Raw genomic sequence first — 27,496 nt, 5'->3', positions numbered from 1 at the left:
TAAACTCACCAGTTTTCCCAATCCTGACTGACTGACTGTCCTCTGTGTAGTAAACTGGGTCTCCTCTTCCTCCTCTGCACCTGTAGAGTCCTTCCTGTGAGACTCTGATTTGTCCATTTGAGAGGAAAACTGCATCTTGTGTGGTCAGAGGTTTAGAGTGTTTCTCATCTCTGTACCAGTAGTATTTCCACCCAGGTGATGATGATGATGATGATGATGATGATGATGATGATGATGATGATGATGATGATGATGATGGGTTCACAGAGCAGGTCAGAGTCACACTGCCCCCTACTGGAATGTCTCTAATATCAGCTCTCAGTTGGGCCTTTGGTCGACCTGTTGAGTTTAGAATAAACTACAATCACAATTCAAAGCACAGATCAGAATGGGGTGGGGTAATGATGCATGCGTGTGTGTGTGTGTGTGTGTGTGTGTGTGTGTGTGTGTGTGTGTGTGTGTGTGTGTGTGTGTGTGTGTGTGCGCACACCACTCACATTGACACCATTGGGTAATTTAGAATCACCAGTTAACCTAACTCCAGTAACTGCATGTCTTTGGACTGTGGACAAACTCCACAGAAGGGCCGAGGTGGATTCAAAGCCAACCTTTCTAGCTGTGAGGCAACAGTGCTAACCACCACACCCCCAATCTGATGGGCAGGTTAATGCATGTTATTGATGAATTGATTAGTTTTTCATGTCCTGCAGCCTGGCGTTGCTTCCAGTGACAGCATATAGATACCAGCTCAGTAATGAGAAAATATCATTATAATAAAAAGTAAAGTAGCAGGTAATTTCAAAGCACAGTAGGATGTTTGGCACCATTTGCTATTAGTTCTACAATTTCCTCCATCCTGCATGTGTTTACATTACACTTCTTATTCTGTGTTCACAACCACAGAAACACTAAAATGTTGTTACTCAGTGAAGATTCCTGTCAGCCTAACAGTCTCCCACCTGCATCCAAAGGCTCTCTATTAGATCTCATTTCTATTTTGTTTTTGATATTTTCTTATCTTTTTGTCAATGTTATTGTTCATTTTAGGGTTTTAATAGTTCATGTAATGCATGCTGGTGTCCTTGTGATCCTAGTTTGAATGAGCTCACTTTCTTTTGTCTGTCCTAATAAGATTTTTACCCTTTAGTCAAAGAACAGGTTTGTTAGAACGAGCTGTTTCTACTTTTCTTTCAGTATTTCATTTTGAATAAGCCAGTGCATAATTTAATGTCATTTATGAATGATTAGTTTGATATTATATAAACTGACTGTCTTTTTGTAACAACCATAACTTTGAAGCAGCCTTGAAATACAAAGAAGTGAAGGTGTAGGCAGTGAGGCATTCAGCACGGAGAGTGATGTTGTTTCTGTTTGAGGACATTCCTGGATCGACCCCTGATCCCAAATAGGATTTTTAGAGGAAAAGAAATCAGCTTCAAGCCTTTCTTAAAGTCCAGAAAATACTACAGTTTTTGTTTATTTTCTGTGTACTGTATGAGAGCTGCAGTGAGGAGGTCAGGGTGTGTGGTGGGTGTAGAAAGGTCAGAGGAAACATTAAATGTAGTGTGAAATCAAAGTTACCTAAACATAAAGTACGCACTTGTTGGCAGGAGATCAAAAAGAAAACTAAATAAATGAGTTAACAGCACATTTCACAGGCTGAGTTTGAAAGTTATAAAAATGAGATCTTCAGACTTTATATTCCAGGTTATAAACATTATGCTGACAAACTTAATCAGAATCCTTTTATTTAGTTTTATTTGAAGCAGACAGGCTGTCAGTTTGACCTGTGGTTGCTTTTGTTTTGACAAAGACGCATCAGATTGAGTTTGAACTGAAACTCCAATCACTGCATTTCTTGACATCAGCTAGAATACCATACTAACACACCAACACACAATCACATCAATGCAGCAGCTATAACTTTCTACTACAAATACCTTTCACTGTCATGGTCTCTGCGTCTTGGACCCAGAGTTTTGAGTTACCTTGTTATGATTCCTGGTTTATTTCTTTAATATTTCAGGGTTCTTATCTGGTTCTGCTCAGTTATGTTATGTTCCCTTAATCTCTGTTCCTGTCTCTCTTGTATTTCCATGTCTGGTTGAGTTCTAGTCTCGTCTCTCTCCGTTGTGTCTCTGTTATCGTGTCACTCATGTTTTGTGACTCCATGTGTCTGGATTCTGTCTTCAGTGTAGCTGCCTCCCTGTCTTAAATCAAGTCCACATCTGTTTCTATGACTGCTTGTTTCCTGTTTTACACAGTGGGTAGGCGCTCGCCTTGCAGCTGGAGGGTTGCCGGTTCAAGCCCCTGTCCCTGGGCTGTGTTGTGTCCTTGGGCAAGACACTTAAACCACATTGCCTAACGGTAGCGCCTGTCTCTGGCTGCATGACCGCAGATGCTCGTCTCTGGATGAGTGATCTGGAACAATCATTTTATTGTGTGCCTTGCATTGTTACATTCCCTTGTTGACGTTTTTATAAGTGCTATGCTGCTTCCAGGACCTGCTGTGTGAGACCTGCCCTTCCCCAGCCCTTACTCCTGCTGTCAGGCTGTCATTGGCTGGAGTCTGGGACCTGCAGCCAATTGCTGCTCTGCAGGGTCTACATAAGCTGGCTGCAAGTGTGCCTTAGGGCCTTTGGCCATGGGGTGGTAATTAGTGCACCATGTACTTTGGAGATGTAGCTGTTTGTGGATAATTGTTTGTTAGTCTTTCTTTGATTTTTGTCTGCTTTAGTGCCCTGTGGAAGCTGGTAGGGGAGAGCTGCCATTTCTTTTGATGACCCACCTTTTTCTCCTGTCTTTTGTTGCTCGTTAGGGAGCTGAGGTGTAGGTTTGTATGTTTTGTTTTATTTAGTTAGGTAGTTGATGGGGTTTTCTTTTCCTAGTTCAGGGCGGTTTTGTTTATGTTGGCTTTGGCTCTCCCTGAAGTCATAGTCTTGCTTTTCTAATGTTATCTGGGCCTCTGATGGGGACGTAACAGCATGCACAATGACAATGAGTTGAGTCTAACATCTAGTCTCACATTTTGTGTGTTTCATGTTGTTTTCTCCTGTCTTGTCTTGCTTAACTATTCCCAGCTGTGTCCCCACCTGTTCCTGATCCTCTAGTTATCTGTGTTTTGTATTTAAGCCCTGAGTTTTCGTGTTTGTTGTTTAGCTCTATGAATAATCATTAAAGGAACCTCTTAGTCAAGTCTGCCTCCTGTGCACTGCATTTTGGGTCCAACACTGGTTTTGACATTCACACCCTGCCTGTCAGCTGTCACAGGTGAACAGCTGAAAGCACCTAAGGACTGATCAAACACATAAAGGCACTCATGCAGTATGCTACACAAATTGCCACAAACTTTCCCAAATGTGGGTCTAATAAAAACTATTTAATCTTATCAACAGCAGGATGAGATACAGAGCAGCTGAGCAGAAAACTTCAACATGGATCTTAAATACGAGCAGAGACACTCTTAAAGTAGGAAGTCTCAGTTTTTAACTTCTAGCTGCCATTAAGACTTAATTTAATTATTTGCTAATTGAAACTGATGCTCATTATCAAATATGAACTGCCCAACACACTGTAGCACAAAAATGTGCAGTTTATTATTCATGAAACACACCAAGATGAACAACTCGAGCCTGAACACACTCACAAAACATTAGCTAGTGTGTGTGTGTCATAACCTGTTGCAGTGTTTGTTGCTTTGACTCTGACTGAGGAGGAAAAGCAACTTCAACAATTTTACAAAACATTGCTCACACAACAAACATGACTTACTTGTTACTGACAGTGTGAAGGCTTCACTCCACTCTGTTGAAGAATATGAGTCATCTCTGCGTCGACTCTTACACATGTAGTCTCCACTGGTGGACTCAGAAACTCTGAATGTCCAATAATAATTGTGTGTCCACTGTGTGGTTTGTCTGGGTCCTCTCCATTGATACTCCCACTCAGTGGGTTCACCTCCTTCCTGCACCTCACATGTCAGAGTGATCGTCTCACCGCTGAATATCTGAGGCCAGTTGTGTTGTTGTTGTTTTACAGCAACTTTATTGGAAACTGTTTACAGATGTTAACAGTTGAGATACAAACAGAAACATGAAATCAACAGAGAAAACTTAACATTGTATGTTTGCTAATCATGAGTGAATGTTTCAAACTAAATTACTGAACTCACAGGTTATCTCAATGCTGACTTCATCACTTATATCAGTGTAGTAAACTGGGTTTCCTCTTCCTCCTCTGCATCTGTAGATTCCTCCTTGAGATACTCTGATAACTCTGTATGGTTTATCATCTCTTCTGATTTGAACTTCAGTGGTTCTTTGGGTGCGTCTGAACCACTCATATTTCCACTCAGCAGAGCTCCCCACAGAGCAGGTCAGTGTCACACTGCCCCCTACTGGTATGATTGTTGTTCCTGCTGTCAGTGTGGTCCTGGGTTTACCTGCAGTTATGGAAGAGAAGGAAAAAATATACACAGATGATTTAGTAGAAATGCATAAAAACTAGGGGTGGGACTTTAACGGGCTAATTTCGATTAATTAATTACGGGAAAAATAACGAATTAAAAATTTTAACGCACTTTAAACGCACTTTGCACCGTGGAACGTTTCTCAGTGCACGAGTTCCCGGCATACAGATTATATTGACGCACAATGTCAAAAATTCAGGGGCCGCATCCTTCGAAGGACACGTGTCCTTCACAGCCCACGAAGACCACAAAGGCCGGAAGTGAGCGGCTAGCCTTCATATCAGCTGCCCTCACCTCTGCTCAGCTCATGTCGCCTAGCAACGTGAGTGTGAAGCACAGCTGTGTAAAACAGCTGGTTAAACGGAAAACGAACTTTTTCTCCTTTTTGTGGTTTAATTTTAAGTCTTTAATTCAAAATAAGCTGTTAAAACAAGCATAACACATTTCAGCATCAAGGAATACAGCTGAGAGAATGATTAATTTCCAGCTATATTAAGTGAGACATTAATGTTGAATAAAACTATCCAGTTATGATGCTTAACTTTAATTTCAGGAGTTTGCTTATCACAGGAGCACTTCCACCCTTCGTTGGTCTGTGTAGTAGACTGGTGGGAAAATAAACAACATTTTGAAGTTTAAGCTTATGTATATTGATTCATTCATCAACCACACTTAAATGAATATTTATCATGTTACATATTTAAATGTGATTAAAATGCAATTAATTTCGATTAATTAATTACAAAGCTCCTGATTAATTTGATTAATTTTTTTAATCGAGTCCCACCCCTAATAAAAACATATAAAAAGTTTTTTTTATGTAAATAAAAAAAATAAAAATAAAAGTTAACACTTAAAGTATGTTTTAATGTTATCATTTTAATTTCTATCTCAACATGGTGACAGAACTACAGTAACTCAGGTTGTAGATCTGTAAATAAACCCAGTTTAACTGTTTGTCCATTCTCTGACCTGAAGAAATCACACTGAATGTAAACTAATACAGTTCACTGAAGGACACACAATAGTGGGTTAAGAGGGCTCTGTCTGGATAACAGAAACATCAGTCACCTAAAATTTTATGAAACTTTGATGTTTCTCATTTTCCTTTTTTAATTAAATTGTATCCACAGTTGTTGTTTGACATTAAAACACACACATGTAGTAATGATGATCAGAGTCTGTGAGTATTTTAGTGCTGTGTACACTGTGAGCAAAGTAGCAGGTAAAATACAGACGTCCTGGTTAAAGTTTCACAGCATCAGAAAAAAGTTTCCATGGCAACAATAATTAAATATATTTTGTTATTCAGATGAGTATTTGAACAGAGATCATACTGTACATTTATGCTATTGCTCACTGTAGACTTACCTGATACAGTTACAGAGACAGTGTTACTGCTCTTTGTATAACGTGAACTCTTCCTGCTACCAAAGCACTGATATTCACCACTGTAACCTGTAGATGTGAATTTTATTCTGTAGTCTTTGTGTTTGTCGTAGGGGACAAATTCTCGACCATCCTTGTAGAGTTTGTATTCCCAGTCAGTGTCTGCTCCTTCATTCATGTCACACATGATGGTAACAAACTCTCCAATGAAAAAACTGCAGCAGTTGGGTTCAATAGTTAACACAGCATCTAGAATCCAACACAAACACACCATTAACAATCTAACATAGGAGGCAACATCTGTGTTTATACTGTATGTTCAAATATTGAATATGATTGATGCAGCAGGCTGAGATGAATCTTTGTTAATAAATAAAAAGAAAGAAATGAAAAAGTGAAAGTGTTCAGTCACCTTGAGCGTGTCCAGTGCAGAGGAGCGTACAGAGCACTACAATAAAGGCAGAAACTTCAGACATCATCAAACTAAAGACACACTCAAATATGGCAGAAATAAAACACTTGGGCTTTTAGCAGTGGCTGCTGTGATTGGCTGCATTTTAGATTAAGATGTAAAATGCATCAAATGATCACAGATGAAGAAACAAACCTTTCTTAGATAAACTAAAGCAGCTCCACTCTAATCTGAGTCAGTGCACTAAAATCTAATCCAGGCTACAAACAACCATGTTGATAACAAACATGAGAGTCCTCTGTTCAAATGAACTGAAATGCTCCAAATGACTGATACTCTGTTCTTCTCACTGAAACATGTTTATCAGTCAGTATGAATCAAACTATAGAAGTCAGTGATGTACTCACAGAATAGGCCCAGCTCACAGAGCAAAGTGGGTCCCATCCTCACATCCAGCAGCGACACGTCTGAAAACTTCTACAACTTCCTGTAAAGAGAAAGAGTGAAGCAGCAGCTATGACACACCAACAACTGTGACAACACAAAGACTTTTTTAACTGCTCTCTGCTTCCTTCCTTTGACACAGAAATAACACAACTGAGCAGGTCTGACCACAGCATGTGTGACATGTTTATCCTCTCCTGCTGCTGCAGAAACATGTCAGGCAGATTTTTATGAAAAGGCCTGACAGATAAATTATGCATTAAGAGACAGATAATTATATATATTACATATACATATAATTACATATACATGAGCCTGATATATACTTGTTATTTGTGTATATATATATATACAAAAACAAAACTCCCTCTTCACAGCTATTGTCTAATAGAAGATAATGTAAGTCTGTTACAGGCAAACAACCAACCTATTGATGTCACTTCTACACTGCTCTAAAACCTTTTATTTCTTAAATCCAGCCTCACAGTCAGAGCTAAATCTGTGACAGTTTTCAGAGCAGGGCTCCAGAGTGTAAATCAGCCTTTATACCTGAAGTGTTTCATGTCCACTTTAAATCTGTCCAGTTTAAAGTGTCAGAGCTCTGATGTTTATCCGTCATGTAAGAAATAAACAGCAGCTCTGAGTTGCTCTCAGCAGCACTGAGCAAGTAGAAAAAGAGGACGAATCATAGTACCACGTTGTCCAGGCCGACTATTTATAGTTAATAAACTGAAAAAAAATTTATTGCACATCTATTGAATATGAAACTTGATGTCTTCTAAAATCACATTAGCTGTGGTGAGAATGAAGCCTTGTTTTTGCTGCCAAATCTCTGCGTTTGTAAAAGGAACTGGACATTTGCTCTACTTGTTATACTGTAATACCTGTTTTTGTAGTACTTTGTATATGTTTTTGTATGCTTTCAGTTTACTGTGGTAATAGGGATATAAAGGCATGCAGCCTTATAAATAGTGAATATTTAATAGGGCTGGAGACCTTGAAACTAAGGTTTTACTTGATAACAAAGTTAATATAAGTTTAATACAGTTTAATATCATCTTTAAAAATATATATATAACTATGATATGAATGAATAACTAATAAACAGTTTTACCTTATGTTAACAGGCTATACAGGGGTAACTGTAGCTCAAGATGTAGAGCAACTCAGCTACTAATTGTAAGGTTGCTGGTTTAAACACTGACTGCTCCAGTGTGCAAGTAGATAATGTTTTAACATATCAGCATAATTTAAATTAACAGGTGCTGTTATTTAATTGTATTCTGCCATAACTAATACGTTAACTTCAGCACCTGGAGTGCAGGGATCTGGATCCAAGGACATGCTTAAATGTCCATTTAAGAGGAGAGAAGAAAAACAGATCAAGAGCTGCTTGAATGAATGGGTGGCTTTCAGGCAGGAAAAATTGCCTCATTAAATAATGGAGCTGCTGCTGTGGGTGTGAAACAATATGACGGCCGTCAGCGTGTCGTTTGTCGCAGCTGATGATGTCACAGGTTGGTTTGGTTATGTTTTGTCCACTGACACAACCTTTGACCAGCTGCCAGGGAGTCGGGAGAGGAACAGGAGTGACCCTCTGATCTTATTGTACATTCTGTATAATGACAAATAAATTCTATCCTAACAAACGATCCAAATGCAAGTTTTTTTTGTTTTTGCTGTAGTTTGTGTTTGTGTTGTGGAACAGATAAAGAAAATACATGATGATGTAACTTCCAGTTAATTGCTTATTTGTTGTTTGTTTACAGCTTATACAAGTTTCAGCACCTATTAACATTCAAGAGGTGGTTGTGATACGAGATATGAAACCTAAAAATACCTGAAAACATGTAAATGTTTTTGAAATGCCTGCTTTTTTAATAGACCCTTAAAGGAAGCTGCATTTTGGTGTGACAAATATCTTGTCACGGCTTCACAGGATGTCACTTTTTTTTCCTTAGCCCAGCATGTGTCATCACCACAGTGACTCTACTTGTATCTGTTTTTCACGCAGTGTCACGCATACTTTAATGTAGCAGTGATAATTAGTACTATTCTTCCTGGACAGGCAGATCATATAAAGTGTGTGATGCACAGAGAGAGCAAAGTGAAGTTCTCACTGTGCTCTTTGTATTCCTTGTTAACTCTCTGCTGTTTGCTGAAAGCATAAAACAAGACATCTGCCAAACTGAAGAAACCACAGGCTGCATTTCTTCCTTTCTAGGTAATCCAGACAGAAACAGTGAGGTCTGTCAGTGGATCAAAATAAACCTGTGGCAGCACAGAGTAAACCAACAACAGCCTTTCACACGCATGTAGGTGTAACAGAGAGAGAGGACCTTTACAAAAGGGTGGATAGCAGCTAAAAGATTGACCGCAAAGGATTGCAGAGAGACTAACGTAGCAGTTAAGAAAATGTCATTTATTTACAATAGATGAAATTCATAAACTTTAAAATATGTTTGATGTTTTTTCCAAAGAAACAGCTCCATGGCTTCCCAGTCCCAGGTTTCCTTGATGTCCATTTGGCTGCTTCTTCTTTACTCTGTTGAGTCTGTCCTGTTGTGCTGAACCCCGTGTTGGCCTCCTGTATCCATCTCTTTAAAATGGGGTTTCAGAGCAGGTGGACCTCATTGCCTTCACTGGGGAAATGTGTTATGGCAGAGGACCCAAATGCAAGATGCGTGACAACAAACTTAAAACACTGTTTAATGCTGGAGTGACTCCAGTACAGTGATCCCTCACCTATCACAGGGGTTATGTTCCAGAAACCCCCACAATAGGTGAAGTAGCTGTGTTATATTTATTATATATTTATTTTATTATTTAAATATATTTTAAGGCTTTATAAACTCTTCCCACACTGCTATAAACCTTTCCAACTGTCTTACTACAACATGAGCAATAAAGATGATGAATTATGCAGCTGTGCAGTATTGATGGCGATGAAGATGGTGCAGTATCTTCGCCCTCCACTGTTATTACTATTTCCATAACAAAAAATGGACTTGACACAACAGAAGAAGTAAAACTAAAGATACAACACATGAGACAAGGAACAACGACACAGGGGACAAAACAGACACTGGAACACAGAGACAAGAACAACTAAGGGAAACAGGAATGAAATACAATAATTGTAACTAATAACAGAATTCAGAAACTACAACAAATTAGGAATCTAAAGTACAAGCATCTTAGAAATACCACAGAATATAACAAAAAACAGAACCGCAAGGAAAAAGAATACAATACACTTGCTAACGGCCCAGGACCATGACAAAATGTAGGTGGGAAGTTTCACCACTGTTGCCAACCCCTCAGTAAGGAAAGTAGAGACTGGCTGTCCTAAAAGTCGCTATATGACTTTATCACCTAATTTGCATATTTCGTCATTTGCATGTAGTTGTAATCGAAGCTTTAGGAGAGAGCAATAACATCTTTGGAGAGAAAGAAAAGTGAAGAAAAAAACCCTAAATATGTTTATAAATACAAATGAACTTTAATAAATAATTAATTAATTAACTTAATGCTTTCCCTAGACCCACATTTCACAATCAGTTTTGTCTGCGGGGTGCAAGATGAGGAATAAGCACACAAAGAAGACCCACATCTGCTATGAAGGTCACGTGACTTCCGGTACAGACCAACTTCCCCTATGGAGTTCCATTATGGAGTTAAGGCATTGTGGCACCCAGGTACAATTGGGGTCCGGGTGATGTCAAAACATATGAAAGCACACAGTACAAAGGCTGTATGTACACAAAACATGGTGACAAAATAGAATAGAATAGAATGCCTTTATTTTACTGTACAGGATGTACAATGAGATTGGAGGGCCACTCCTGTTCAGTGCCATGCAATAGAAAGTCAAACTCTCTAAAATAAAAATAAAATAAAATAATATGATCTAAAAATATACAGAAAATAAAACACAAGGTATAAAATATACAAAATATACAGAAAAAAATGTATAAAATATGTATGTTGTAAAAAAATAAAATAAGTGTATACATATAATAATGAAGATGGTGAATATTGCACTTGGTGAATGAGTATTGCACTAGTGAATGAATATTGGATATTCTACAATACAGGAATGTTAGATATTGTTCAGTATGAATAATATAATATTGCACAGAGATGTGGGTATTGCACAGTTAGAGTGTGTGAGTTCAGGGTGGTGATTGCTCTGGCGAAGAAATTGTTCTTAAGTCTGTTTGTTCTGGCTTTGACGCACCTGTAACACCTGCCAGAGGGCAGCAGGTCAAACAGGTCAAAGCCAGGGTGTGAGCTGTCCTTGATGATGTTTTTGGCTCTGCTGATGCAGCGGGAGGTGTAGATGTCCATCAGGGAGGGGAGAGGGCAGCCAACGATTCTTTGTGCTGTCTTGACTACCCTCTGAAGCCTGACCCTGTCTGCCTCAGTGCAGCTGCCGTACCATACTGTGATACAGTACGTCAGCAGGCTCTCAATGGATGAGCGGTAGAAGGTCATCAGCAGGTTTGAGTCCAAGTTGTTCTTCCTGAGGACCCTCAGGAAGTGAAGTCGCTGCTGAGCCTTTTTAATAACAGCTGTGATGTTATCTGACCAAGAAAGATCAGCAGAGACGAGGACACCAAGAAACCTGAGGGTGTGGACCCTCTCCACACGCTCGCCATTGATGTAGAGGGGGGCTGGGTCAGTCCTGTGCTTCCTGAAGTCAATGATGATCTCTTTGGTTTTCATGGTGTTCAGTGCAGGTTCTTCTCTGAACACCAGGCTGTCAACTTCAGGACCTCCTCTCTGTAGGCTGCTTCATCTCCTCTTGAGATGAGTCTGACCACTGTGGTGTCGTCAGCAAATTTGAGGTTGTTATTGTGGACCAGACAGCAGTCATGGGTGTAGAGGCAGTACAGGAGGGGGCTCAGCACACAGCCCTGTGGGGATGGAGGAGAGATGGGGGCCAAGTCTCACAGTCTGGGGCCGGTTAGTTAAGAAGTCCTTTATCCAGGAACATGTGAGGGGGGGAGGCCCAGGGTGTGCAGTTTGGTGGTGAGAATGTCCGGGATGATTGTGTTTCTATAACTCCAAAACTGTCAAAAAGTCACTGACATCACTGGAAAAAGTTGCTAAATTTGTCACTAGTCGCTTTTTGAAAAAAATAGTCACTGAATCTAGCAACAAAGTTGCTAAGCTGGCAACACCGAGTATCACTAACAACAATTTTCAAAAATAAAAGCTGAAAACAAACTAGAAACATGCAGAGTATAAAATAAAGTTTAATAATTAGAGCCACACCATAAAAATACAGGGTGAAATACTACAATACTGATGTCACTGTGTGACACCATATGACATCTGTGTGCCAAATCTCCCTGCTTCGGAGGTTAGCGCGAGAGTGAACATCGCAACTGCGAGATCACGGTGCTCACTGTTTACGCCCTGCACGGCAGACCAGCGTACCTAATAAAGCGGCGAACGAGCATCACGGTAAAAGGACAGTTTCGGAGGACTGGGTGTGCGTTCATGAAGCCGTAAGTGTCATTGTTTGTCGGGTTACGCAATATGACAGCTGGACAACTGGGTGTGTATCTTGCACATATATTTCATTACCCGAATGTCCGTCGTAGCTCGGTAGCAGGTTAAGCTACATCCGGTTAGCCTGTATGTTGCTACTGCAGCCGGACTGTTCGATACTGACGGCACCCAGTTATGTTAAACTGTACCGCGAGACTGTTTATATCAGAACCGTATTTTATTTGTCTCACTTTGTTGTTATTAACATCCTGATAAGTTTGAGTTTCTGTATGTCTATTTGTGGTCTATGGCGACCTCTTGTGGATGTTATATAATAGTGCGTGTGTTACACTCAGCGGAAATTGAGTTGATTGTTATTATCCTGCTTGTTTATACTGTTAATTAGTGAATTGTTGTTCATGCTTTTTCAGAAACCACACATCTTTAATTAACCAGTCACCTACCTGTTACCAATGCGGTGCCTTCCCTGTGATTCACTTGTGAGACGTTATTAAAGACTGTTCCATTGCACTCCTGGGTTGCTGCAGTCTTTCTTACCGAAGACTTAGGCCTGACTGTATACACCACCTAACCAGTATAACCCTTACAAGTGGTCCTTCGAGCCGGATGTATACAGGCGGCGCTATGGCTACACCCAGAGAATTTGATGATGGACAGCAAGCACGTAGTCTCCGTCCCAGCCGGGTGCGACGCATTCCGGGACATCTGGAGGACTACAAACTCAGCTACCCACATCATCCGCTTCCTAATCCAGCAGTAGGTGCGGCATCTCCACCAAGACCAACTTACGTGGTTCCATCCAGCCACCACCGAATCCTGAATGATCCTGTAGCAAGTCAGTATGCTATTAGGAGTCCGGAGGACAGATGGCAGCAGTTGGAAGCCCGTTGGCAGATGATGCAGCAGCAGATGAAAGAACTGGAAGTGGAAATGGATCAGGTGAAATTGTCTTCACAGGCACAGAGTGCTCCCCCCTACTATCCTCAGTACCAGCCTGCTACACTCCAACCTCATTATAGCAGTCTTCCTCACTTGGAACGGGGGCACCCTGCACAGCCTCCCTGTCTGAGAGCGGCCACAAGGAATCCATCTTCTCCTCATCATCAGACCTCGCCTGCAGCATTGCCCCTAGATGCACCATGGGGGCCGGATGATGCCCCTGTTTCAGCTACATCGCTGACACCTGCAGTGGGGCTGCGGCAGACTGCTGTAGCTTCTACTCCATTGGATCTCTCGCCTCCGCCCGTGGACTCGCCTCCCGCGTCACAGGCATCACCCCCTTCTGCAGTGACCTCTCCACCGGGCTCTCCTGCTACACAGCTACCTAGGCTGCCTGGGGCTCTGGAGCCTCGTAATATGCCATCACAGCCTGTGTCTGCCCAGCAACACCAACAGTACAGTGTACCCCCCTCGTACTGGCAGCCCGCTCCACCTTCTTTTCCTGCTCAGTACCCTCTGCCTCCGCCACGACCACCTTCTCCTCCAGGCAACTTCTTTGCAGACCATCGCCAGACAGAGGGCGCCCATCTCCCCAGTATGCTGGAGATGGCAATAGCCTCCTCGTTCGGCATCCCTAAGCCCAAACTGGCTGTGTTCAGCTCCGGGAAAGAAAGTGATTTTCTCATGCTCCGAAAAGGTTTGGACAGCTTACTTGGTCCCCACAGGCATTTAAGTGAGGATTACAAGTATCAGATTCTCCTTGACCATCTCGCCTTCCCTTCTGCACTGCAAGTGGCGAAGCGGTACGTCAATAGTCCGACTCCATATACCAGCGCCATGCAAGCCCTCACACAGAGATACGGCCAGCCCAGACAGCTTGTGCAGGGAGAACTCAAGACTATCCTGAACTCCCCAGCGGTTAGGCCTGGTGATTACCAAGGATTTGAGGACTTTGCTACTGCGGTAGGAACATTGGTGGGAATGTTGAGTACAATGGACGGCCCGTCATCTGCGGAGCTGAGGTGTGGGTCTCATGTGGACACCCTACTCACCAAGTTGCCCTTGCCCTATCGAGATGCCTTCGCGGAACATTGTTTCAGCCAGGGGATTATCCAGAGTGGCAGCGGTCGTACATCCACTCTCCCAGACCTTGCTGATTGGCTCGAGAGAAAGGTGCAGACTATGCAAGTGTCCCGTCAGATAACAGCAGCACTTCCATCCGTACCGGCCCATATTGACAGCAAGGAACAGAGGGCCATAAAGCAGTCAAGAGCTAAACCTGCCACTATTCTGCTTGGTAGTCAGCAGGGAGCTAAGGTCCCTAAGCCTGCGGCCGGTCCTGATCCGACACCCCAGACTAAGAAGCGAGACCGGTTCAAACCTTTCTGCCCTTATTGTAATACTCAGGAGCACTACCTCAACACCTGTGTGGACTTCGCAAAGCTCAACAGTACTGCCCGCGCCAGTTGGATAAAGGACAAGAAACGATGTTGGAAATGCGGGAGAGGACATTCGCCTGACAACTGCACTTTGAAAAAGCCCTGTGCTACATGTGGAGGGCAACATCTACTCGTACTGCACGACGTAGTCCCACCCGAGAGTAGTCAAGCCGTCACTACAACTGCCAGCATGGTATTCCTGGGCCAAGCTAGTCACTCAGCGAGGGTGATGCTTAAGGTGGTCCCGGTTCGACTCCAAAATGGGGAGAAAACTTTAGACACATACGCAGTCTTGGATGACGGCTCAGAACGAACAATCATCCTCCCCACTGCTGCTCGTCATCTCGGCCTTGTAGGAACTGAGGAGGTTCTGTCACTGAGAACCATTAGGCAAGAAATAGTGCACCTGCAAGGAGCCTCTGTATCCTTCAGGGTGTCCGCCTTGATGAGGGGAGGAGCGAAGTATAATATACAGCAGGCTTTTACTGCCGAGGAACTAACCCTGGCAGAGCAGTCATGTGCAGCCGAACCCCTAGTCAAGCGATATAGACACTTAAGAGGCATCCCACTGAGATCCTTTCATAACGTCAGGCCCACGGTACTTATCGGGTCTGACAATGCTCACCTGATAATACCCACTCGGCCCATACTAGTTGGTCCCAGCGGGGGCCCGGTAGCGGTTCGTACAGCCTTGGGCTGGACCTTACAGGGACCAGTCAACCTCCTGCCACAACCCTCTGGTGAGAATATCTGCCTACACTTGGCGACGCTCTCGCCTTTGGAAGAACTGCAGCAAAACGTTCAGAGACTCTGGCAGCTCGACATCCTACCCTTCCGTAACAGTAAGGAGGTGACCCGATCAGGAGAGGATAAAGCTGCCCTAGAGTTACTGGAACAGAAAACTGTTCGTGTCACCGTTGATGGGGTGTCCCGTTATGCCACTCCACTCTTACGGAGGAAGAATGCTCCCTCTCTTCGTGCACCCCTCACTGCTGTGATGCCGCTCCTCCGAGCTACGGAGCGTCGCCTATGCAGTAACCCAGAGCAATTGGTTGTGTACAATGAGGAGATTCACAAATTAGAGAGAGCAGGCTACGCCATGAAGGTCAGTGAAGAGGAAGTGAGCCGTTCAGGTGAATCGTGGTTCATCCCTCACCATATGGTGTACCACAACAATAAGGCCAGAGTTGTTTTCAACTGCTCTTTCAACTACAGGCAGATATCCCTGAACCATGGTTTGCTGCCTGGGCCTGTCCTCGGCTCCACCCTGCTCGGAGTGTTGTTGCGATTCCGAGAACATGCTGTCGCTATCAGTGGGGATATACGCGGCATGTTCCACCAGGTGCGGCTCCTCCCGGAAGATTGCCCCTTGCTGCGTTTCCTGTGGCGTGACGGGGAACGGGAGCGCCGCCCAGATGTGTATGAGTGGCGGGTACTGCCATTCGGAACCACGTGCAGCCCATGCTGTGCCACTTACGCCTTACAGCGTCATGTGAAGGACCACAGCGTGGGCAATGAAGAAGTACTATACTCTGTGCTGCACGCGTTCTATGTGGATAACTGTTTACAGTCTCTGCAGTCTCAAGACCAGGCGCGACAGCTGATAGACAAGATGCGGGACCTCCTGGCCCGCGGAGGCTTTGACATGAGGCAGTGGGCGAGCAATGTACCAGCGGGCATTGCTCACCTGCCCACTGAAGCCAGATCGGCAGGTTGTGAGTTATGGCTAACTGCTAGCAAGACTGAACCCCAGGAGTCCTCCCTTGGCCTCCTGTGGCGCTGCGGCCCAGACACACTGGGCTACAGGTACCGCGCTATCCCAGCTGGCGAGCCCACGCTGAGATATGTGTACAGGGTACTGGCGAGTCAGTATGACCCGCTAGGTTACATCATCCCCTTCACCACATGAGCCAAAATCCTTGTTCAGGCACTCTGGCAAAGGAATCAGGGATGGGACGAGCCAATCCCAGATGAGCTCCGTCCAGCTTGGTTAGCTTGGGAAAGGGAGTTGCCACTTTTACCCACCATCAGCTTGCCTAGGTGTTATGCACCCCCGGTCTCAACAGCAACATCTGTTGATCTGCACATCTTCTCCGATGCCTCGGAGAGGGCCTACGGCGCTGTGGCCTATTTGAGAATGCTAACTGATGATGATGAGGTTCTTGTGGCCTTTGTGATGGCCCGCTCTCGCGTGGCACCGAAGCGACAGCTCTCCATTCCTCGTTTAGAGTTATGTGCTGCATTAGCTGGAGCACAGTTGGCTAACGTCCTGCGTACAGAGCTGACTCTGCCGCTGCGGGAAATAATCCTATGGACTGATTCGACTGCCGTCTTGCATTGGATTCAGTCAGAATCTCAGCAATACAAGGTGTTCGTAGGGACACGAATTGCAGAGATCCAAGAGCTTGTTGGAGCTAATAGCTGGAGGTATGTCCCTTCTGAAGAGAATCCAGCCGATGGTATCACCCGGGGGAGGTCCCTGGGGGAGTTGACCAGCTCAGACCGCTGGTCCAACGGCCCAGTGTTCCTTCACCAGCCTCCAGCTAGTTGGCCTGTCTGTCCTCTTTTGCAATCTACTCGAACAGAGGAGACTCGCAGCACGGTCTTCTGTGGTAACCTTTCTGCAGATGACCCCCCTGAGCTAGATCTGACTCAGTTCAGCTCGTGGTCTGAATTGGTGCAGGCTATCTGCCAGGATCTGCACGGGGCGGCCGACACCCTTCCAACTGCTTCAGAGCGAATCGAAGCAGAGCTGGCCCTCTTGAAGCGGTCCCAAAGAGAGAGCTTTCCGACAGAGGTGACAGCATTGCAGGCAGGGAAACCGGTTCACTCGAACAGCCGATTGCTGCAGCTGTCACCGATGTTGGATAATGCTGTCGGGTTGATCAGGGTAGGAGGTAGACTGCGTAAGGCAGCTAATCTGGAGGGGGATGCAATCCACCCCATTGTCCTAGCACCAGACCATCCTGTCACGAAGCTGTTAGTGCAGGATTATGATAATCGTTTGCTACATGCCGGTCCTGACCGCATATTTGCTGAAATAAGAAGGACATATTGGATACTACGAGGACGACAGGCTGTCAAAAAACACCAGCAGAGCTGCGTGGAGTGCCGGAAGTGGCGCAGCAAGCCGATTGTTCCTCCGATGGCAGACTTGCCTATGGCACGGTTGCGTATCAACCAACCGCCCTACTGGTCTACAGGGGTTGACTGTTTCGGCCCATACACCATAAAGGTTGGCCGCAGACACGAGAAGAGATGGGGAATCATATTTAAGTGTCTCACCACTAAGTGCGTACACTTAGACCTTTTGTGTGGCATGGACACTGATTCGTTCTTGCTTGCCTTGCGACGTTTTGTCGCCAGAAGAGGGAAACCCTTCGAGATCCTGTGTGACCGGGGCACAAACTTCAGAGGGGGAGACAAGGAGCTCCAGCAGGCCTTTGCGGCGATGGAGCCAGAGCTGCAAAGACAACTTGCCGCCCAGAGCATCGATTTCAAATTCAACCCACCACTAGCTCCCCACTTTGGGGGTACGTGGGAGAGGGAGATTAAATGTGTCAAATCTGCCCTGCAAGTGGTCCTTAGGGACCAAATTGTCTCAGGAGAGGTCCTGCTGACTATGCTCGTAGAGGTGGAGGGTATTCTCAACTCGAAACCTCTCGGCTATGCAACCTCGGACATCGCAGACCCTGACCCCATAACTCCGAATCTGTTGTTGATGGGGCGGCGTGATGCATCCTTACCACAAGTGGTGTACGGTGATGGTGACTTGTTAGGGCGACGGCAGTGGAAACATAGCCAGGTGCTGGCTGACCACTTCTGGGTTCGATTTATTCGCCACTACCTACCTAATCTCCAGCCTCGCAGGAAATGGTACAACAGTGCTCCCAATCTCACGCTTGACCAAGTTGTTCTGATTATCGATCCACAGCTCCCGAGGGCATCCTGGCCGGTCGGCCGTGTCACAAAGGTGATCCCCAGTGATGACGGCAAGGTACGTACCGCCGAGGTAGACATTAAGGGATCTAAGTATCTACGCCCAGTGGCTAAGTTGATCCCACTACCTAAGATGCCTGAGAACTGATGGGTCATTGGATTCTTCGGGGATATTTGAGGGCTTTACAAATTCATTACTTGAATTTGGGGGCGGCTGTGCCAAATCTCCCTGCTTCGGAGGTTAGCGCGAGAGTGAACATCGCAACTGCGAGATCACGGTGCTCACTGTTTACGCCCTGCACGGCAGACCAGTGTACCTAATAAAGCGGCGAACGAGCATCACGGTAAAAGGACAGTTTCGGAGGACTGGGTGTGCGTTCATGAAGCCGTAAGTGTCATTGTTTGTCGGGTTACGCAATATGACAGCTGGACAACTGGGTGTGTATCTTGCACATATATTTCATTACCCGAATGTCCGTCGTAGCTCGGTAGCAGGTTAAGCTACATCCGGTTAGCCTGTATGTTGCTACTGCAGCCGGACTGTTCGATACTGACGGCACCCAGTTATGTTAAACTGTACCGCGAGACTGTTTATATCAGAACCGTATTTTATTTGTCTCACTTTGTTGTTATTAACATCCTGATAAGTTTGAGTTTCTGTATGTCTATTTGTGGTCTATGGCGACCTCTTGTGGATGTTATATAATAGTGCGTGTGTTACACTCAGCGGAAATTGAGTTGATTGTTATTATCCTGCTTGTTTATACTGTTAATTAGTGAATTGTTGTTCATGCTTTTTCAGAAACCACACATCTTTAATTAACCAGTCACCTACCTGTTACCAATGCGGTGCCTTCCCTGTGATTCACTTGTGAGACTTTATTAAAGACTGTTCCATTGCACTCCTGGGTTGCTGCAGTCTTTCTTACCGAAGACTTAGGCCTGACTGTATACACCACCTAACCAGTATAACCCTTACAATCTGCATTGTAGGAAAATAGAAATTATTATTCCTTCTTGATGAAAATGTATCACTGCTTCTTTGCAGGTCTTATTGGATTTTTAAAAAAAAGGGTTTTAAAGTTTTGCATCTATCAGAAAGTAAACAGCATTTCCATTTGCAAAGAAGTTTATTCTGATAAACAAACGGGTCAAAAATGATCTGAACTGCTGCTCAGCAGCAGTGATGTCAGTATCGCGCTACTTAGTAACGCGTTACTCTAATCTGACTACTTTTTCTCCGTAACGAGTAATCTAACGCGTTACTATTTGCAGTCCAGTAATCAGATTAAAGTTACTTATCCAAGTAATTGTGCGTTACTATTTTTGTCATTTTCCTCAGTACAAAGATATATTTCTGCTTTCTTCTTACGTTTCGGGGAGTGACGTCTGGCAAATGCGACAGTTAAGTCCCGTTTTCAGCATGAGGACAATAACAGCACAGGGACACAAACGTAAACAATGGAGGGAGGAGAGAGATGAGCGTTTTCTAGCAGAAATACAGTCACTATTTTGAGTTTGTGTCAGCTAAAGATGACAGTATTAAGGTTAGTTGTGCACTCTGTGCTGGCGACAAAGTGCTATCTAGCTTCAAAAACACTACCTCAAATACGAGGAAACATCTGGAGTCACGGCACAGTCAAACATACAGAGCGAGTCGCAACAGGTGGAGCGAAGCAGAGCTGCGACTAATGCAGGAGCCCCCCAGCACCCAAACAACAAAAGCTGGACTTTGGTACAAACCAATAAGTGGGGGAGAGCTGAAAAAGTTGGAAAGCCCTCTACTACAGTTATTGTGCCAAAAAGTGATCGTCTGCCAAACAGCAATTTTCGGTAGTTGCCAAAAAATTATTCCCTGTATCTAAACGGCTGTAAATGACTTGATGACCTATAATCTGTGAAGCATATATCAAACATATCTCTCACCCGCGCCACCGGGTGGGGTGGGTTGGCCTGGCGTCGGGATGTCCGGTCTACGCTTTTGGGGCCCTGGGGTGCCTGCATTGCAGGGGGGTGGGGTGGGGGATGGGGCCACGGTGGGGTGGTTGGGGGGGACTGGGCACTGTATTTCCATGCCCAGGCCAGTATGTCCTGTCGCTTGTTTGTGTCTATTGTTGAGTGAATGGGCATCTAGGGAGAGCGGGCCGCCCTCTGCGGTGGGGGCGAGGGCGCAAACCTCGGGTGCTGCAGTGCTCCGGGATGCTGTCACCACGGCCCCGGGCTCACCTCCCCCTGCCCTGTGCTGGGGTGTGGGAGGTCGGGGTGCCTATTGAGCCAGCGGACAGCTGGCTCTCTTCTTCCAGGATTCTTCCTGGTCATATGCCCCCCCCCCCATACACAAACACACACACGGAATACACATCACTCACAGATGTAGGATGGAGAGGCCACGTGGAGAGCTGCACCACCACTTGCCTCTCCGTTTTAATTGCACTTTAGTCATTATAACTCACAACACATACACACTTACAACCTGATACACATAGGACCTTTGGGGCAGGCATGTTACTCAGAGGTTGATGAGGTGGGGCCGCTGAGGTGGCCCCACTCGGATCCTCGTCACTGTCTGTCCCCAACTTTTATTTGCACTTTAGACATGGAGGGTTTTGGGGGGGCAGTGTGGGCAAGCACTGACGACCAACAGTTGGTGCTTGTGGCATAACTGTCCCCTCAATTTTAACTGCACCCTATACACCTCATTCACTCACAAACATTAACACATAGACCTACAAGTTGGGGAGGAGGAGGGGTGGATGGGTCATCTTACACCCCGATTTCTTACACCTCGCCCAGGGTAGGGGTCGGGTGGTTCCTTGGGGACCGGGCTGGTGGCGTCCTGGGGTGGTTTCCACTTGCCCCGTCTTCAGAGGGTGGGTAGCTATGGATGAATGTGTGTCTTTGTGTATTTGTCACCGTCTCCGTGAGTATGGGTGGGTAAGTGAATGTGTATGTATAGCATATCTGTGTGTGGGTAAGTATGTATGGGCATGTATGAGTATCTGTGCATAAATGTGTACACGGGTGTCTGGGTGTGTTTATATGTATGGCTGGACCTGGGTCTGGGCCTTGTGCCTTGCCTCCTGGCCGCTCCTTGCTGGTTGCCTCCTCCCCCCTACCCCCCTGGGATGGGGGTGCCTCAGGGTTCCTGGGTGGGGCTGGATGTTCTGGCGTGGGTGCTGGCCCGCTCCCCTTGGGGGTGCGGTGCAGGGCTGCGTTGGCTTCTTCGGCGTGGGGGGGGGGCTCTGTGGAGGGTCGGGCGGTCCTTGGGTGCCGTGGGCCCTGGGGCCCTGCCGCCGGCCAGTGCAGGGGGCTGGCCGCTGGGGGGGGACTGGCTTCTCATCGCCTTGGGTTCCCTGGAGCCCTTGCTCCTCGACTGGGGGGGCTCCTTCTGAGACCACCCTCTCCCGTCTGCTGGGGTGGGTGTGAGGTTGTCTTTGGACTGAGTGGCCGGGGGTCTTCCTGGCTCTTGGTGGGCTGCTGGTGGCCTGGGTTTCCGGGGGCTTTCTCTGCCTGCCTCTAGCTTCTGATGGGTGGAGCTGCAGCGTTTTGCCCTCATTGGTAAGTACGTTCCATGACACAGACACAAACATGACACAGACACAAACGCCCACTCAATCACAACTCAACAAAATTGTTGGTGTGCGTAACATGCTTTGTTAGTTTTGTTTTTCACACACAAATTTATTTTTGCAAGTATTGATAGTATTTTTTTATGTTAAAGTGATGAAGTATCTGATTAATAGACTTGTGCTCTTTCCCCTTTTTTTTTTTTTTTTTCTCTCTCCTTTTTTTGCTCCCTTTCTCTCTCCCTTTTTCTTTTCTTTATTTTCCTTTTCTTCAGCCTGTCAGCTCTGGCTGTTACATTGTATGTGAAAAATAACTCAGATAAATAAAATAAAGGGTTAAAACATCAACAAGAAGAGCCTATTGAGAACCTATAGAGCTCATCTTGAAATAGCAAATATGTTTGGCACAACAACGCATTCAGATCACAGTTCTGCTTGCAAGATCTACCAGACATGACAGGCTTAAAAAAAAAAAAAAACATATCTCTCATGAATGATATCAGGTCATTTTGAGTGAGAAACAGCATTTCTATCACAAGGTAGAAGCGGCACTCAGTTTCTGGCAAAGTGACTTTTATATTACATTAAATATTTTACATTAAAAATGTATTTTTAAACAGAAATCTGTCTCAGAAGGCTGCAGAAATCACAACAAATATAACATCACAGTTCTATAAAGATACTTGAAGTGGCCAAAAAGCTCTGGATTGATTATAATGTAGGTACAATAACACAGACTCCTAAAGATTGTTGAAAAACAGGGTATTTCTGCATTTTATATATAAGCCCTTCATAATCATATCAAACAAGCAAAGACATTACACATAAAAACACACAGAAACATCTGAATCACTTTATGACAGACGATCACTTCTTGGCACAAGACCAGCCACTGTTGAAAGTAACTAATAAAGTAACTTGTAATCTAATTTAGTTATTTCTAAAATTAAGTAATCAGTAAAGTAACAAAGTTACTTTTTAAAGGAGTAATTAATAATCAGTAGTCGGACTACTTTTTCAAGGTAACTATACCATCACTGCTCAGCAGCTCTGAAGTTATCAAACCTTCAACAGAGGTTGCTGAGTTTGACTGAATGCTGCGTATTCTGACACATGATGACAGCGCTGCCAAAAAAAGTGTTACAAAGTAAAAAAAAATGAGCAGAGAGAAGACTGCATGCATGCATGCACACACTCACACGCACACACAGTGAAAACTACTAATTTCCAAACACTTCACTGAATTATTGCTGAGACAGTGAGTTCATAACAGCAGTAAATATTTCTGTCACTCAACACATAATCTGCAATCATCATAGTTCCAGCTTCGTCTTTAAGTATCACGTTACTAAAGAGTCGGAGTGAACAACCGTGTGCAACACAGACACGCAAAATGCCAGCTCACATCCTCTGATGTCAGAGCTGAGACTGTTCTAGGGTACGTATCTAAACACAAACTCTCATGAGCTATTTTAGCTGCCTGCTTTAGCCTGCCTACAGCTGCTGTGCATCTGCAAATCACCTTTCAGCCCACCTCCACCCATCAAGTTTGTGCAGAATCTGCAAATAAGCACAGAAGCCTGATGTAAGATAAGATGAGATAAAACTTTAATGATCCCACAACGGGGAAATTTGCGCATTACAGCAGCTCAGTACAGAGAAAAATGAAAAGGATGAGTAAAAACAAATGAACTAAAATAGAACAGACTAGAAAAAACTATACACATATACATAAGCACTATATACATAAAATATATATAAAAATATATATCAATATATCAGTGTCAATACAATACACACATATACATATACACACATGTACACACACATCAGAACACGATATACAGACATCAAAACATAATATACATTTGTAGCTGGTAAGGTACACAGCATACACGATATGCATTATATGGGTGAGTGTGATAAATAAAATGTATCTGGACTGTAAGGATAAAGTGATGGCAGAGGAGGTAAAGTGTGCAGGTGACTGATGACATCATGATGTGTTATACAGTCTAACTGCTGTTGGGATGAATGACCTGTGAAAACGCTCCTTCCTGCAGCGAGGATGTTTCAGTCTCTGACTGAAGGAGCTGCTCAGCTCACCCACAGACTCATGCAGAGGGTGATGGGGGTTGTCCATAATGGATGTCAGCTTTGCTAACATCCTCCTCTCACCCACCACCATCACAGACTCCAGAGGACATCCCAACACAGAGCTAGACCTCCGCACCAGTTTGTCGATCCTGCTCCTGTCCCTTTCGGTGCATCCACCCCCCCAGCAGGCCACTGCGTAGAAAAGGGCAGATGCTACCACTGAGTCATAAAAGGTCTTTAACAGAGTCCTGCAGACACCGAAGGACCTCAGTCTCCTCAGCAGGTGTAGTCGACTCTGGCCCTTCTTATACAGGACATCTGTGTTTGTAGTCCAGTCCAGCTTGTTGTTGAGATGAACACTCAGGTACTTGTAAGAGACCACTGTCTCAATGTCCTTTCCCTGGATGTTCACCGGTGCTGTAGGGGGTGGCTTTCTCCTGAAGTCTATGACCATCTCTGTGCGTTGTTCTCACACCAGCCGACAAAGTCACTGATGACCCCCTTGAATTCCTCGTCGTTCCCAATTGATACGCATCCAATGATGGCCGTATCATCTGAGAACTTCTGTAGGTGGCAGTGGTCTGAGTTGTACCTGAAGTCTGAGGTGTACAGACTGAACAGAAAGGGTGAGAGGACCGTGCCCTGTGGCGCCCCCGTGCTGCAGACTACCACATCAGACACACAGTCATGGCACCTCACATACTGTGGTCTGTTGCTGAGGTAGTTGATGGTCCATCCAGTCAGCTGCCTGTCCACTCCGGCTCCCTCCAGCTTCCCTCTCAACAGTACAGGCTGGATGGTGTTGAAAGAACATGACCCTCACAGTGTTCCCCGCCTGCTCTAGGAGAGAGAGGGATCTGTGCAGCAGGTAGATGACGGCATTGTCCACCCCGATGCCGGGCTGGTAGACGAACTGCAGGGGGTCCAGCGCTGAGCTCACCAGTGGGTGGAGGTGATGCAGGATGCGCCTCTCCATGGTCTTCATCAGGTGAGAAGTCAGGGCCACAGGTCTGTAGTGGTTGGGCTCCCTGGGATGTGCGATCTTTGGCACTGGAACTATGCAGGAAGTCTTCCACAGTTCAGGAACCCTCTCCGGATTTAGACTCAGGTTGAAGATGTGCAGGACCACCTGACAGAGCTGATCTGCACAGTCCCTGAGCAGTCTGGAGCTAATTCCATCCGGACCCGCTGCCTTGCTGATCTTTGTCCTCCTGAGCTGACTTCTCACCTGATGAGCTGTGAGGTGGATGTGAGGCTGGGTTGGGGTGGGTGATGGGGCTGGCTCTGCTGTGGGTGAGGAGAGTACAGGCAATGATAGCGCTACACCAGGAGAGAGGGGGGTCAGCATGGGGGGGGGGGGGGGGGGGGGGGGGGGGGGGGGGGCTTTGTTATGTTTGTTATGTTGTTATGTTGGAGCTGTTCCTCCATCTTCCTCCTGAAGCTCTCTTTGCCTCTCCGGAATTTGTATTTCACATCCTTTTGTACTCTCCTCAGTTCCTCCTTATCTCCAGATCTGAAGGCCCTCTTCTTCTCGTTCAGCAGGGCCTTCAGCTGTGGGGTCACCCACGGTTTATTGTTGGAGAAGCACCGTACCTTCTTGGTTGGCACAGTGTTCTCCACACAGAAGGTCATGTAGTCTGTGATGCAGTGGGTGAGGGCGTCGATGTCCTCACCGTGAGGCCTGCAGAGTTCCTGCCAGTCTGTACATTCGAAACAGTCTCTCAGGGCGTCACTGCAGTCCTCAGACCACAGTCTTATTGTCTTCTTGCTGGGGGGTTTCCTTTTCACAATGGGGGTGTAGATGGGGTGAAGAATGACCAGGTTGTGGTCTGATTGGCCAAGCAGGGGTAGAGGTGATGAGCTGTAAGCCTCCTTTGTGTTAGCAAACAGCAGGTCTAGAGTTTTATTGTCCCTTGTGTGGCAGTTAACATATTGGGTGAAGTTAGGGAGAGTGGAAGAAGGTGAGGCATGGTTGAAGTCCCCAGAGATGATAATCAGGGACTGTGGATGTGCCGTCTGTAACTGAGAGACGGTGGTGTGGATGTCCTCACAGGCTGCTGTAGCATCGGCCAACGGCGGGATGTAAACAATTAACACAATAACGTGAAAACTCCCGGGCCAGGTGGTATGGTCGAACGCTAACTGCTAACAGTTCAATGTCTTTGGTACAGCGCCGCTCCTTCACAGTGATGTGTCCTGGGTTACACCATCTCTCATAAACGTACATCGCCAGTCCCCCACCTCTCCTCTTACCACCAGGGCTGGACTGGGGCAAAAAATCAGCCCTGGCATTTGTGGCTTAGACCAGCCCACAACTATGTCTTAAAAGCATTTGACACTGTCTTACTCTTATTCAATGTGGCCATACCTTTTGCTAATAATACTTTTATACTTCTTTTTTTTACACTTAGTTTAGTAATGCTTAAATTGCAAAGCTTTTACTTATTTAGCTTTTTTTTTTTTTTAAATCTGTTATTTTACTTGTTTAAGTGCTTTTAAAAACATGTTTAACCAGCACAGAGGCTACAAATTTAAACTACTGTGCAGCCTTTCAACAAACCTTTAACCTAATTATCTAAAATGCTATGATGCAGCCTAAAATAGACACTTGCTGCTGATCCAACACTTCTCAGCCTTGACCGTTTGCTATTTTATCAGATTAAGGTGCCGTGGCTGCCAGATTTTGGGAAGTATGCAAATACTAATAAATATTGATACTAATCAATCGCCATTGCTCATCATTCTCATGTAACAGAGCTAATGTTACCTCCATCATCTCAAAGTCCCTGTATTATCCTAACGTTACTACCTTCGTACGTACTACACTTTCCCGCTCACTCTGTCCCTCGGTTTCCAAAGCCTGCATCTCTGGCTGCTCCTCTCCCCGTCCCTGCTGCTGTCTTCACCTACAGCAGAGGGGCCCTAAGCAAGATCTGATTTGGGGCCCCCTTCATACCACTTCATTGTCCCCTGAACTTAACAGTTATTAATGCTGGAGGGTTAAAGTTGATTATTATTTTTTTTAGGATGCATTACTGTTTCAGCCTTTTCAATTCAATTTTATTTATACAGCACCAACTCACAACAAACAGGCGCCTCAAGGCACTTTATACTGTATGGTAAAGACCCCACAATAATTACAGAATAAACCCAACAGTCATCCTAATCTTAAAAATAGAGAGGGTGTCTGTCTCCTGAATCCAAACTGGGAGCTGGTTCCACAGAAGAGGGGCCTGAAAGCTGAAGGCTCTGCCTCCCATTCTACTCTTAAGTATCCTAGCAA

At 45.1% G+C, this 27,496-nt stretch overlaps 1 long non-coding RNA gene and 1 pseudogene across 1 annotated transcript; both read right to left on the bottom strand.

Moving 5' to 3' along the window:
• LOC115777559 (obscurin-like) overlaps positions 1 to 27,496 on the bottom strand; it is a 698,358-nt pseudogene that overhangs the window by 90,246 nt on the left and 580,616 nt on the right.
• LOC115777594 (uncharacterized) lies at positions 6,060 to 6,870 on the bottom strand. The gene is made up of 3 exons (XR_004019661.1): positions 6,677 to 6,870; positions 6,270 to 6,305; positions 6,060 to 6,106 (listed from the first exon to the last, which is right to left on the bottom strand). It is a non-coding gene; the product is annotated as an uncharacterized LOC115777594 (long non-coding RNA).

This window comes from Archocentrus centrarchus, unplaced genomic scaffold (assembly GCF_007364275.1).
Source record: "Archocentrus centrarchus isolate MPI-CPG fArcCen1 unplaced genomic scaffold, fArcCen1 scaffold_57_ctg1, whole genome shotgun sequence".
In the NCBI taxonomy this organism is placed as follows: Eukaryota; Metazoa; Chordata; class Actinopteri; order Cichliformes; family Cichlidae; genus Archocentrus; species Archocentrus centrarchus.
Note: the sequence above shows the minus strand (reverse complement) of the source record. Positions and strands in the feature narration are given on the sequence as shown.